Source organism: Anolis sagrei, chromosome 12 (assembly GCF_037176765.1).
Source record: "Anolis sagrei isolate rAnoSag1 chromosome 12, rAnoSag1.mat, whole genome shotgun sequence".
Taxonomy (NCBI): domain Eukaryota; kingdom Metazoa; phylum Chordata; class Lepidosauria; order Squamata; family Dactyloidae; genus Anolis; species Anolis sagrei.
Genome location: NC_090032.1, coordinates 4,793,084 through 4,806,511, shown reverse-complemented (window position 1 = coordinate 4,806,511; position 13,428 = coordinate 4,793,084). Strand labels below are relative to the sequence as shown.

Here is a 13,428-nt window from a genome sequence, read left to right as displayed (position 1 = left end):
TGCTGGGATTTGTAGTTCACCTAACATCAAAGAGCATTCTGAACTCCACCAATGATGGAATTGAACCACACTTGGCACACAGAACTCCCATGACTGACGGAAAATAACGGAAGGGTTTAGTGAGCGCTGACTTTGTGTTTGGGAGTTGTAGTTGCTGGGATTTGTAGTTCCCTTACAATCAAAGGACATTCTGAGCTCCACCAATGATGGAATTGAACCAAATATGGCACACAGAACTCCCATGATTAACAGAAAATAATGGAAGGGTTTAGTGAGCATTGACTTTGTGTTTGGGAGTTGTAGTTGCTGGGATTTGTAGTTCACCTAACATCAAAGAGCATTCTGAACTCCACCAATGATGGAATTGAACCACACTTGGCACACAGTTCTCCCACGACTGACGGAAAATAATGGGTTTAGTGAACACTGACTTTGTGTTTGGGAGTTGTAGTTGCTGGGATTTGTAGTTCACCTAACATCAAAGAGCATTCTGAACTCCACCAATGATGGAATTCAACCACACTTGGCACACAGAACTCCCACGACTGACGGAAAATAATGGGTTTAGTGAACACTGACTTTGTGTTTGGGAGTTGTAGTTGCTGGGATTTGTAGTTCACCTACAATCAAAGAGCATTCCGAACTCCACCAATAATGGAATTGAACGCCACTTGGCACAGAACTCCCACGACTGACGGAAAATAATGGAAGGGTTTAGTGAGCACTGACTTTGTGTTTGTGAGTTGTAGTTGCTGGGATTTGTAGTTCACCTACAACCAAAGAGCATTCCGAACTTCACCAACGATAGAATTGGACCAAGCCTGGCACACAGAACTCCCATGCCCAACAGAAAATACTGGAGGGGTTTGGAGGACATTGACCTTGAGTTTGGGAGTTGCAGTTCACCTACATCCAGAGAGCACTGTGGACTCAAACAACGATGGATCTGGACCAAACTTGGCACGAATACTCCATATGCCCAAATGTGAACACTGGTAGAGTTTGGGGAAAAGAGACCTTGACATTTGGGAGTTGTAGTTGCTGGGATTTATAGTTCAGCTACAATCAAATAGCATTCTGAACCCCACTAAGGATAGAATTGGGCCAAACTTCGCAAACAGTGATGGATCTGGACCAAACTTGGCATGAATACTCAATATGCCCAAATGTGAATACTGGTGGAGTTTGGGGGAAATAGACCATGACATTAGGGAGTTGTAGTTGCTGGGATTTATAGTTCACTTACGAATCAAAGAGCTTTCTGAACCTCACCAACAATGGAATTGGACCAAACTTGGCACACAGAACTCCGATGCCCAACAGGAAATACTGGAAGGGTTTGGTGGGCATTGACCTTGAGTTTTGGAGTTGTAGTTCACCTACATCCAGACAGCACTGTGGTCTCAAACAACAATAGATCTGGACCAAACTTGGCAAGAATACTCAAAATACCCAAATGTGAAGACAGGTGGAATTTGAGGGAAATAGAGGTTGGCATTAGGGAGTTGTAGTTGCTGAGATTTATAGTTTGCCTACAACCAAATTGCATTCTGAACCCCACTAAAGATAGAATTAGGCCAAACTTCCCAAACAATGATGGATCTGGACTAAACTCTACACGAATACTCAATATACCCAAATGTGAACACTGGTGGAGTTTGGGGAAAATAGACCTTGACAATTGGGAGTTGTAGTTGCTGGGGTTTATAGTTCACCTACAATCACAGAGCATTCTGAACCCCACCATCATAGACTCATTGAATCATAGAGTTGGAAGAGACCTTGTGTCCAATTCCCTGCCAAGAAGCACGAAAACCGCATTCAAAGCACTCTGGACAGATGGCCATCCAGCCTCTACTTAATGGCCATCTGTCGGGAGTGCTTTGAATGCAATTATAGGAGATCTCATACTGTCCTTCTTCCAAGTTTCCTTTCTTCACTTGTGTATGAAGAATCAATTTGAGAAAAGGTGCAAAGTTTGGGCGGGACTGATTATCCTCTCACCTGGAGGGGGCGGAGATTATGCAAATTCCGGAGGGCTAATTCCGACACCAGATTGGTCGAATCCGGAACCGCTTTGTGTAGAGGACCCCTCCCATTCTGGATAAAAGAGGCCCTGTGCCTTTAAGATGCAGCAGTGGCTTGGTCGATATGTGGCCGAGGGCAAGTGACCTGGGGGTAGCTGGAGGGATCAAAGGTCAGAGGTCCCTTCTGTTGCCCTTTGGACCAGAGGAGCTAATTAGAGCCCGGCCTTTCTTTTGAAGGAGGAGAAGAGAGGTCGCCCACACATGCGTCCATCCAGAGAGAGAAAGCCAGAAAATCGGCACTGAAATCCACAAACATCCGAAAATCCTTTGCTTTTGCTTTGGGGTGTTTTCCACATGCGTATCTTGGAAATATTACCTAAGACTAAACATAAAATTTCAATTATTATTATATTTACATGCCACTTGTATCTCTGGACTGAGACTCAAAGCAGCTCACAATATTAAGAAACCATTACGCAGCTTGCATATTGCACATCGCAATATTAAGAAACCAATAGAATCCCAAGATTCCATTATTATTATTATCATTATATGATGATGATGATTATTATTGCTATATTTACATACCAATTTTATCTCTTGACTGAGATGCAAAGCCGCTCGCAATATTAAGAAACCATTACGCAGCTTGCATATTGCACATCGCAATATTAAGAAACCAATAGAATCACAAGACTCTATTATTATTATTATTATTATTATTATTATTATTATATGATGATGATGATGATGATGATGATTATATTTACATGCCACTTGTATCTCTGGACTGAGACTCAAAGCAGCTCGCAATATTAAGAAACCATTACGCAGTTTGCATATTGCACCTCGCAATATTAAGGAACCAATAGAATCCCAAGATTCCATTTTATTATTATCATTATATGATGATGATTATTATTATTATTACTATATTTACATACCATTTTTATCTCTTGACTGAGATCCAAAGCAACTCACAACATTAATAAACTATTGCGCAACTTGCATATTACAGCTCGCAATATTGTACCTCGTAATATTAAGAAGCCAATAGAATCGCAAGACTCTATTATTATTATTATTATTATTATTATTATTATTATTAGATGATGATGATGATGATGATGATGATTATATTTACATGCCACTTGTATCTCTGGACTGAGACTCAAAGCAGCTCGCAATATTAAGAAACCATTACGCAGTTTGCGTATTGCACCTCGTAATATTAAGGAACCAATAGAATCCCAAGATTCCATTATTATTATCATTATATGATAACGAGGATGATTACTACTATATTTACATACCAATTTTATCTCTTGACTGAGATGCAAAGCAGCTCGCAACATTAATAAACCATTGCACAGCTTGCGTATTACAGCTCGCAATATTGCACCTCGTAATATTAAGAAACCAATAGAATACCAAGATTCTATTGTATTATTATTATTATTATTATTATTATTATTATTAGATGATGATGATGATGATTATTATTATTATTATATTTACATACCAATTTTTATCTCTGGACTGAGATGCAAAGCAGCTCGTAATATTAAGAAACCATTGCGCAGCTTGCGTATTGCACTCGTAATATTAAGGAACCAATAGAATCCCAAGACTCTATTATTATTATTATTATTATTATTATTAAATGATGATTATTATTACTATATTTACATACCAATTTTATCTCTGGACTGAAACTCAAAGCAGCTCGCAATATTAAGAAACCATTACGCAGCTTGTGTATTGCACATCGCAATATTAACCCACCAATTGAATCCCAAAGTTCTATTATTATTATTATTATTATTATTATCATTAAATGATGATGATGATTATTATATTTACATACCAATTTTATCTCTGGACTGAGATGCAAAGCAGCTCACAATATTAAGAAACTATTGCGCAGCTTGCATATTACAGATCACAATATTGCAATATTAAGAAATAGTATCCCAAGATTCGATTATTATTATTATTATTATTATTATTATTATTATTATTATTATATTTACATACCACTTGTATCTCTGGACTGAGATGCAAAGCAGCTTGCAATATTAAGAAACCATTACACAGCTTGCATATTGCACTTCACAATATTGCACTTTGCAATATTAAGAAAGCAATAGAATCTCAAGATTCTATTATTATTATTATTATTATTATTATTATATTTACATGCCACTTTTATCGCTTGACTGAGATGCAAAGCAGCTCGCAATATTAAGAAACCATTATGCAGCTTGCGTATTGCACTTCACAATATTAAGAAACCAATAGAATCACAAGATTTTATATTATTATTATTATTATTATTATTATTGAAGAGAAATAAGAAAAGGGAAAGGGAAGAGAGTAAAAAAAGGAAGAAAGGAAGAAAGAGAAACACGAGGGAAAAGGATGGCGGGAGGAAAGAGGATGAGAGAAAAAGAAGGGAAGAGAAAAGGAAGGAAAAGAAGTGATGGGAGGAAAAGAAAGGGAAAAGGTTTGAGGGTAAGGAAGGAAAGAAATAGGAAGAAAGGTAAGATGTACAATGAAGGGAAAGAGGAAGGAAGGAAGGAAGGAAGGAAGGAAGGAAGGAAGGAAGGAAGGAAGGAAGGGAGAAGAGGGAGAGGAAAGGAAGGATGATAAAGGAAAGAGAAACAGGTCTGAAGGGAGGGAAGAAATAGAAGGAAAGAAGGGAAGAGAAAGGAAGGGAAGTAAGTAGGGAAGAAAGAAAGAAAGAAAAGAAGGGAAGAGAAAGGGAAGGGGAACAAGAAGGGAAGAAAGAAAGAAAAGAAGGGAAGAGAAAAGAAGGGAAGTGAAAAGGAAGAAAAGAGGAGGGAGAGGAAGTAAGAAGGGAAGAGAAAAGAAGGGGAGCAAGAATGAAGAAAAGAAGAGAAGAGAAAGAAAAGGAAGCAAGAGATAAAGGAAGGAAAGAAAGAAAAGAGAAGAGAAAGGAAAGGGAGCAAAAAGGGATGAAGGAAGAAAAGGAAAGAAAGTAAAAGCAAATAAAGAAAGGAAGAAAGATAGAGACAAACGAGGGAAAAGTAGGGAGGAAAGAGAAAGAAAGATGATAAAGGGGAAAAGGTGTGAGGGGAGGGAAAGGAAGAAAGGAACGGAAAAGAAGAGATAAAAGAAGGAAGGAGGAAGAGAGAAAAAGAAGAAAGAAGGGAATGTATATGAGAGGAAGCAAGGGAAGAAAGAAAGAAAGAAAGAAAGAAAGAAAGAAAGACAAGAGAGAGGAGGAGGTGTATGAGGGAAATGCAAGGGAGGAAGGAAGGAAGGAAAGAATGAAAGAAAAAGAAAAAGAAGGGAAAGAAAGAAAGGGAAAGGAAAGGGGAAGGGGAAAAGATCTGAGGGGAGGAAAGGAAAGAAAGAGAAAGGAAAGGAAGAAAGAAGGAGGAGGAAGTGTATGTGGGAAATGCAAGGGAGGGAGGGAGGGAGGAAAGAATGAAAGAAAGAGAAAAAGAAGGGAAAGAAAGAAAAAGAAAGAAAGAAAGAAAGAAAGGGAAAGGAAAAAGATCTGAGGGGAGGAAAGGAAAGAAAGAGGAAGAAAGGGAAGAAAGGAGGAGGAGGAGGAGGAAGTGTATGAGGGAAATGCAAGGGAGGGAGGAGGGAAGGAAAGAATGAAAGAAAGAAAAAGAAGGGAAAGAAAGAAAGAAAGAAAGAAAGAAAGGGAAAGGAAAAAGATCTGAGGGGAGGAAAGGAAAGAAAGAGAAAGGAAGGGAAGAAAGAAGGAGGAGGAAGTGTATGTGGGAAATGCAAGGGAGGGAGGAGGGAAGGAAAGAATGAAAGAAAGAGAAAAAGAAGGGAAAGAAAGAAAGAAAGAAAGAGAAAGGAAAAAGATCTGAGGGGAGGAAAGGAGAGAAAGAGAAAGAAAGGGAAGAAAGGAGGAGGAGGAGGAAGTGTATGAGGGAAATGCAAGGGAGGGAGGAGGGAAGGAAAGAAAGAAAGAAAGAAAGAAAGAAAGAAAGAGAAAAAGAAGGGAAAGAAAGAAAGGAAGGGAGGAAAGAAAGAAAGGGAAAGGGAAGGGGAAAAGATCTGAGGGGAGGAAAGGAAAGAAAGAGAAAGGAAGGAAGGAAAGAAAGAAGGGATGAAGGAAGAGAGACAAAGAAGGAAAGAGAAAGAAAGAAGAGGGGAGAAAGTAGGCAGTCAGTGGTCCCAACGAAACCTGTGCAACATTAGGTAGATATGCTCGTTCTTATCATATTTAGAGCTGACTTTCCTTGCTTAGGTGAGACTCAAAGCAGGTAAGTACGTGAAAACGAATACTGTTTACAATTGAAATGTGTTCAAGAATATTCCAATTTTCCTGGCAACCGCCCTCGCCCTTCCCATAGTATTTCCAATATCGGAAAGCTTTGCAGGGCATTGGAAAGAGAAGATAGGGGAGAGACAGAAATGCACTGAAACCCAGATAGAAAAGCAAGCGAAAGAAAGAGAGGAAAAGCCAGAAGAGAATAGTCATCCGGAATAAACAGTGTCTGATATTGATTTAGGCCCATGGTTAAGAAGAAGAATGTGAATTGCTGCAAAACTCGGAGTGGACAGCCGGCGTTTGGCGGGCCTGATCAATAGCCCAATACATCAGGCAGTCGCCATGGCAACCCCAGGTTGGAGATATGGGGGGGGGGGAGAAGGCGTGCGAGGGGGCACACACGTGTGTTTTGCGTGTGCAAAAATGAAACCCGGGGATTATTAAAAAGGAAAAGGTTGGCTGTTTTGTTTTGTTTTTTTGTCCTCCATCATTATAGATTCAGGGCAAAACGAATAATTTCCTTCCCTTCCCGACATTGATCGCAATGATGGAGATACAGGTCAAAGAGGGCTTATTATTAATTTATTTATTAGTTTATTATTATTATTATTATTATTATTATTATTATTAATTAAAAATCATGGCGTTCGTAAGTTAGGTTTTGAAAGCAGCTTCTGGTGTCGACTTCCAAGACGCATCCACACTGTAGACTTAATGCAGTTTGGTCCCACTTTTATGGCTCAATGCAACCTTGGGATTTGTAGTTTGGGATATAGTTTAGGATTCTTAGCCAAAGAGCGTCATTACTTTGAAAGACCCAATTTCTTCCATTCTAAGGCGCCATCGATTGTAAGACGCACATTAATTTCAGTACCAGTAACAGATTCCTCTTTCTCTCCCTCCTTCCTTCTTTTATCTTCCTTTCCCCCTTTTCTTTCCCTTCCTCTTTCTTGCCTTCCTTCCTTCTTTTCCCTTCCTTCCCTCCTTTTCTTTCCCTTCCTCTTTCTCTCTTTCCTCCCTTCTTTTCCCTTCCTTCCCCCCTTTTCTTTCCCTTCCTCTTTCTCTCCTTCCTCCCTTCTTTTCCCTTCCTTCCCTCCTTTTCTTTCCCTTCCTCTTTCTCTCTTTCCTCCCTTCTTTTCCCTTCCTTCCCCCCTTTTCTTTCCCTTCCTCTCCTTCCTTCTTTTCCCTTCCTTCCTTCCCTCCTTTTCTTTCCCTTCCTCTTTCTCTCCTTACTTCCTTCTTTTCCCTTCCTTCCCCCTTTTTCTTTCCCTTCCTCTTTCTCTCCTTCCTCCCTTCTTTTCCCTTCCTTCCCTCCTTTTCTTTCCCTTCCTCTTTCTCTCTTTCCTCCCTTCTTTTCCCTTCCTTCCCCCCTTTTCTTTCCCTTCCTCTCCTTCCTTCTTTTCCCTTCCTTCCTTCCCTCCTTTTCTTTCCCTTCCTCTTTCTCTCTTTCCTCCCTTCTTTTCCCTTCCTTCCCCCTTTTTCTTTCCCTTCCTCTTTCTCTCCTTTCTCCTTTCTTTTCCCTTCCTTCCCTCCTTTTCTTTCCCTTCCTCTTTCTCTCCTTACTTCCTTTCTTTTCCCTTCATTCCCTCCTTTTCTTTCCCTTCCTCTTTCTCTCCTTACTTCCTTCTTTCCCCTTCTTTCCCTCCTTTTCTTTCCCTTCCTCTTTGCTTCCTCCCTTCTTTTCCCTTCCTTCCCCCCTTTTCTTTCCCTTTCTCTTTCTCTCCTTCCTTCCTTGTTTTCCCTTCCTTCACTCCTTTTTCTTTCCCTTCCTCTTTCTCTCCTTCCTTACTTCTTTTCCCTTCCTACCCTCCTTTTCTTTCCTCTTTCTCTCCTTCCTTTCTTTTCCTTCCTTCCCTCCTTTTCTTTCCTTCTTTCCTTCCTTCCTTCCCCCCTTTCTTTCCCTTCCTCTTTCTCTCCTTCCTTTTTTCTTTCCTTCTCTCCTTCCTTTCTTCTCTTCCTCTTCTCTTCCTTCCTCCCTTTTCTTTCCCTTCCTCTTTCTCCCCTTTCTTCCTTCTCTACCTATTCTTGGACTGCAACTCCCACCAGTCCTCCTGATCGATCTACCAACCTACCTACCCATCTATCTCTATCTAATCTAACTATCTGGAGGATTGCTGGGAGTTGCAGTCCAGGAATAGGAAATTGGAAATCTGCAGGGATTGGGATGCTCTCAAAGAAATCCAAGGAGAATAAAGCTTACATCTTGGAAGCAGTGCATTTGGATCACCCTCCTCTCCTAAAGGGCCTTTTCTAGGGGATGCTGGGAACTGTAGTCTGGAAGAGAGTGTGGATATGCTATTGTGTGTTTTGTTTGCCAGGGGGAGGCATTTTGCGCATGCACAGTATCATGCTTTTGCATTTTTGACTTTTTATATCCCTTATGCTGTGTTTTCCAGTGTTTTTTTGAGTGAAGGACATACATTGGGTTGTTGGGTGTCTTGTGTCGAAATTCGGTGTCAATTTGTCCAGTGGTTTTTGAGTTATGTTAATCCCACAAACGAACATTACATTTCTATTTATATAGATTACAAGCCATCCCCTGCCCCACGTTGCTGTGGCCCAGTCTGTGTATTTGTGTTTTGGGTGTGTATATATGTGTATATGTGAGTGTGTGTGTTTGTGTATATGTGTGGTTTTGGACATGCGTTGTAATGTATTTTTTGTCTTTTTATACCTCTTCTGTTGTTTTTTAATATATATATATAGAATTGTCCTTCTTTAGGGGTCCCTTTCAAATCTATGATACTATATCTTTCTGTGTGTGAATCATATCTATCTATCTATATCTATGGCTGGATGGCTCTCTGTCAGGAGGGCTTTCATTATGTTTTCTTGCCCTGGTGAAGAAGGGAGTTGGACTGGATGGCCTTAAGTATTTTCTGTTGGTCATGGGGGATTCTGTGTGGGAAGTTTGCCCCAATTGTGTTGTTGGTGAGGTTCAGAATGCTCTTTGATTGTAGGTGAACTATAAATCCCAGTAACTTCAACTCCCAAATGTGAAGGTCTATTTCCCCCAAACTCCATCTGTGTTCACATTTGGGCATATGGTATATTAGTGCCAAGTTTGGTCCAGATCCATCATTGTTTGAGTCCACAGTGCTCTCTGGATGGAGGTGAACTACAACTCCCAAACTCAAGGTCAATGCCCGCCAAACCCTTGTAGTGTTTTCTGTTGGACATGGGAGAACAGTGTGCCAAGTTTGATTCAATTCCATCATTGGTGGAGTTCAGAATGTCGTTGGTGGGGTTCAGAATGCTCTTTGATTGTAGGTGAACTATAAATCCCAGTAACTTCAACTCCCAAATGTGAAGGTCTATTTCCCCCAAACTCCATCTGTGTTCACATTTGGGCATATGGTATATTAGTGCCAAGTTTGGTCCAGATCCATCATTGTTTGAGTCCACAGTGCTCTCTGGATGGAGGTGAACTACAACTCCCAAACTCAAGGTCAATGCCCGCCAAACCCTTCTAGTGTTTTCTGTTGGTCGTGGGAGAACTGTGTGCCAAGTTTGATTCAATTCCATCATTGGTGGAGTTCAGAATGTTCTTTGATTGTAGGTGAACTATAAATCCCAGCAACTACAACTCCCAAATGACAAAATCATTTTTTTTTTTTAGTGAAGGACATACATTGGGTTGTTCAGTGTCTTGTGTCCAAATTTGGTGTCGATTTGTCCAGTGGTTTTGGAGTTCTGTTAATCCCACAAACTGTCATTACATTATTATTTATATTATAGATAATACGAGGTTGCGTCAAAAAGTAATGCCTCCGTCACGCTAACTTTTCCTTCTTTCACAACTACAGGAGTATCGATGCATGATCTGATAGAGGCTATTGATATAGTCTATTGATATAGTCTATAGACTATTGATATAGTCTATAGACTATTGATATAGTCTATTTCTCCCCAAAATTGTTTTCGATGCCTGGGTTAAACGATGGCACAAAAGTGTCCAAATGGATGGAGACTCCACTGAATGGTAGGTTTACATAGAGGACAGTTGAGGCTCTGATCTGGAGCAAATTCTGCTGTTCTAGGTTCATTCATAATGTTTTTATGACATAGGAGGCAAAACTTTTTGACCCACCTTCATATAGACACACAAACAAACAACCACCGCAGTTGGCCACCTTGATTTGCATTGAATGGCCTTGCAGCTTCAAAACCTGGCTGCTTCCTGATGCAAGTGTGAATTGCAACATTCACGCTTGCCTCCAACAGACATTTCATTCTTTCTCCCACCCTGGACATCATTCCACAGATATAGAAACCCCATTTGCCGAGTTTCCAACACAACCTCTGAAGATGCCTGTCGTAGATGTGGGCAAAATGTCAGGAGAGAATGCTTCTGGAGCATGGCCAGACAGCCTGAAAAACTCACAGCGAACCAGTGATTCTGGCCATGAAAGCCTTTGACAACAACAACAATATTTAATAATGTACAATAATAATATTAGGCTTCCAATCCTGCCAGCTTCTGTAGATGCATTGTTGTCGTCGTTGTCGTTAGTTGTTATTCTCCTTTCCAGCTTCTCATCAACTCCAGTAAATTGCCAAATAAGAAAATATGTGTTGTCAAGGGCTTTCATGGCGGAATCACTGGGTTTCTGTGAGTTTTTCAGGCCGTCTGGTCATGTCCCAGAAGCATTCTCTCCTGACTTTTCAGCCACATCTATGGCAGGCATCCTCAGAGGTTGTGAGTTGAGCAACACAATAATAATGTAACTACAGAAGCTTGCAGGATTGGAAACCTAGTATTATATTATATTGTTGTAAGGTCTAAGAACGTGATTTCTATGCTTCTTGCATCCATTCTCGGCTCAACAATTACGTATATATCCAGAAAAGGTGCATAGCCCCCAAATGTACATTTATTTGACCACCGCAAACAAGGAAAACAAGAATCCATATACCGTAGCTTTGCAAACAGAGGCAGAATTCCGCATACAAAATTGCCCGCAACTGCAAAATCCACATACAAAACCATACATGGAGAGGGGAGATGATGAAATTTTGCATACAAAATTGTGCGCAATAAAACTGCAACATCCACCTACAAATCCATACATCGATAGGGTAGATGGTGAAATTCAGCATACAAAATTGTGCGCAACTGCAACACCCACCTACAAATCCCAAAATTCAGCATGCAAAAAATTCCCAAAACTGCAACATCCACCTACAAATCCCAAAATTCGGCATACAAAAAAATCCCAAAACTGCAACATCCACCTACAAATCCCAAAATTAGGCATGCAAAATTGTGCCCAACTGCAACATCCACCTACAAATCCCAAAACTGCAACATCATTCGGCATGCAAAATTGTGCAAAACTGCAAATCCCAAAAGTGCAACATCCACCTCCAAAATTCGGCAAAAACTGCAAATCCCAAAAGTGCAACATCCACCTCCAAAATTCGGCATGCAAAATTGTGCAAAACGGCAACATCCACCTACTAATCCCAAAACTGCAACATCCACCTACAGATCCCAAAATTCGGCATGCAAAATTGTGTACAACTGCAACATCCACTTACAAATCCATACATTGATATGACAAAATTCAGCGTACAAAATTGTGCACAACTGCAAAATCCACACGCAAAACCATTGCTAGGGTAGATGATGAAATTCTGCATACAAAATTTTGCACAACTGGAAAATCCACATACAAAACCATATATAGATAGGGTAGATAATGAAATTCGGCATACAAAATTGTGCGCAACTGCTAAATCCACATACAAAACTGTACACTATGTAACACAATTTTTCTTCCTTTGTTATCAATGTCATTTCCTGAGAAAATGGGTTTATTAAACTGCAAAAAACTTTGTTTCGGCACAGGATATCCTGCGGTACATTTTTGCTCTGATTTTTCTCATCGTGGAGTGTGAACCAATTGTGGCAGACACAAAAACGAAATTTCTGGAATATGACAACTACTTTCAACGCAACGGTCGCACTATTAAACAGGAAATAACACTTTCGAACCAGGAACGGATTTTCTTTCCAGGTGTTCCACCCTTTCGTTCAAATTTCCAAAAACTTGGGCCGCCCAAAATAGCTCCGCAAAAACATTGCGTCAAAATGGGATGCAAAATTTCGCGATTCTGGTTAACAACGATACAAAATTCGGATTGTGCGTTTCTCCCAACAAGTGGAAAGGCGCCCCCTGCTGGCGTCAACCAGCGGAACCTCTCGCCACTTGATATCCAGGCCTACAATGCGACAGAGAATGAGTGCCGAATGGATAAGACACAAGAGGGAACGGGCCTGACCGAGACCAGGATGTGGTATCAACCGAGGTGATCCGGTACCTCTCTTTCGTGCTCCCATTGACTCACCTGCATCTGCAAGACGAAGGTGGAGTGACCCAAGAGTCCGGCCCGGCAGCCGAGCCTCCTTCCGGCCTCCCTCTGCTCCTTCCAAGCCGAGGAAAGGCAGGCGGAGCGCACACTCGCACCGTCCTTCCGGCACATTATGCGCCGGGCCCCGGCGAGCGAATCCTCGAAAACCCAGAAACATATCGCAAAGGGTGGGGGGGGGGGGAAGGAGAGGTTATTGATTTTCATTCCTGCGGTGCCCCCCCCATCCCTTTCCACCAGATCAATGCGGCCCCGATCAATACGCCGAGTGGGAGATTCACCCATGTGGCACACACACACACTCCAACGTGCGCTTTCTCTCTCTCGCTCGCTCTCAAACGCACACGGCTCTTGATGAACAGGGCACGCGATGGGTTTTTTCTGTATTTATTTGCACAGAGAGAGAGACGAGAAGCCTGTGCCCCATTCAAAAGGGGGTTTGAGGATGCTCATATGCAGTTGGAGGTCTTTGACATTGCAATAGGAGGCCTTGAAATAGAGGCCAGACCAGTGGTTCCCAACCTGTGGTTCGTGGACCACCAGTAGCCCACACACACTAAAATATGGCGGCCTCACCATTACTATGCCGTTGCAACAAGAGCGAATGATTGCGCAAAACCTTCTTATAGTGCTGAGGCTTATTAAATACAAGCATATGGCAACTACTGGATGGCATATGTTCTGTATCAGAAACTAGAGCTGATGTGGTCTATCCAGTGCAAAATATCGTCCACAGCCTCAGCGTTACTATACCATTGCAACGAGAGC

General features: G+C 41.3%; 1 protein-coding gene across 1 annotated transcript in view; it reads right to left on the bottom strand.

Moving 5' to 3' along the window:
• LOC132764185 (hepatocyte nuclear factor 6-like) overlaps positions 1–12,776 on the bottom strand; it is a 90,890-nt gene extending 78,114 nt beyond the window's left edge. Inside the window, exon 1 of the mRNA XM_067472345.1 lies at positions 12,640–12,776. The gene's annotated coding sequence lies outside the window, so the exon portion shown is untranslated. The remainder of the gene's footprint in view (positions 1–12,639) is intronic.
• Positions 12,777–13,428: the final 652 nt, after the last annotated feature.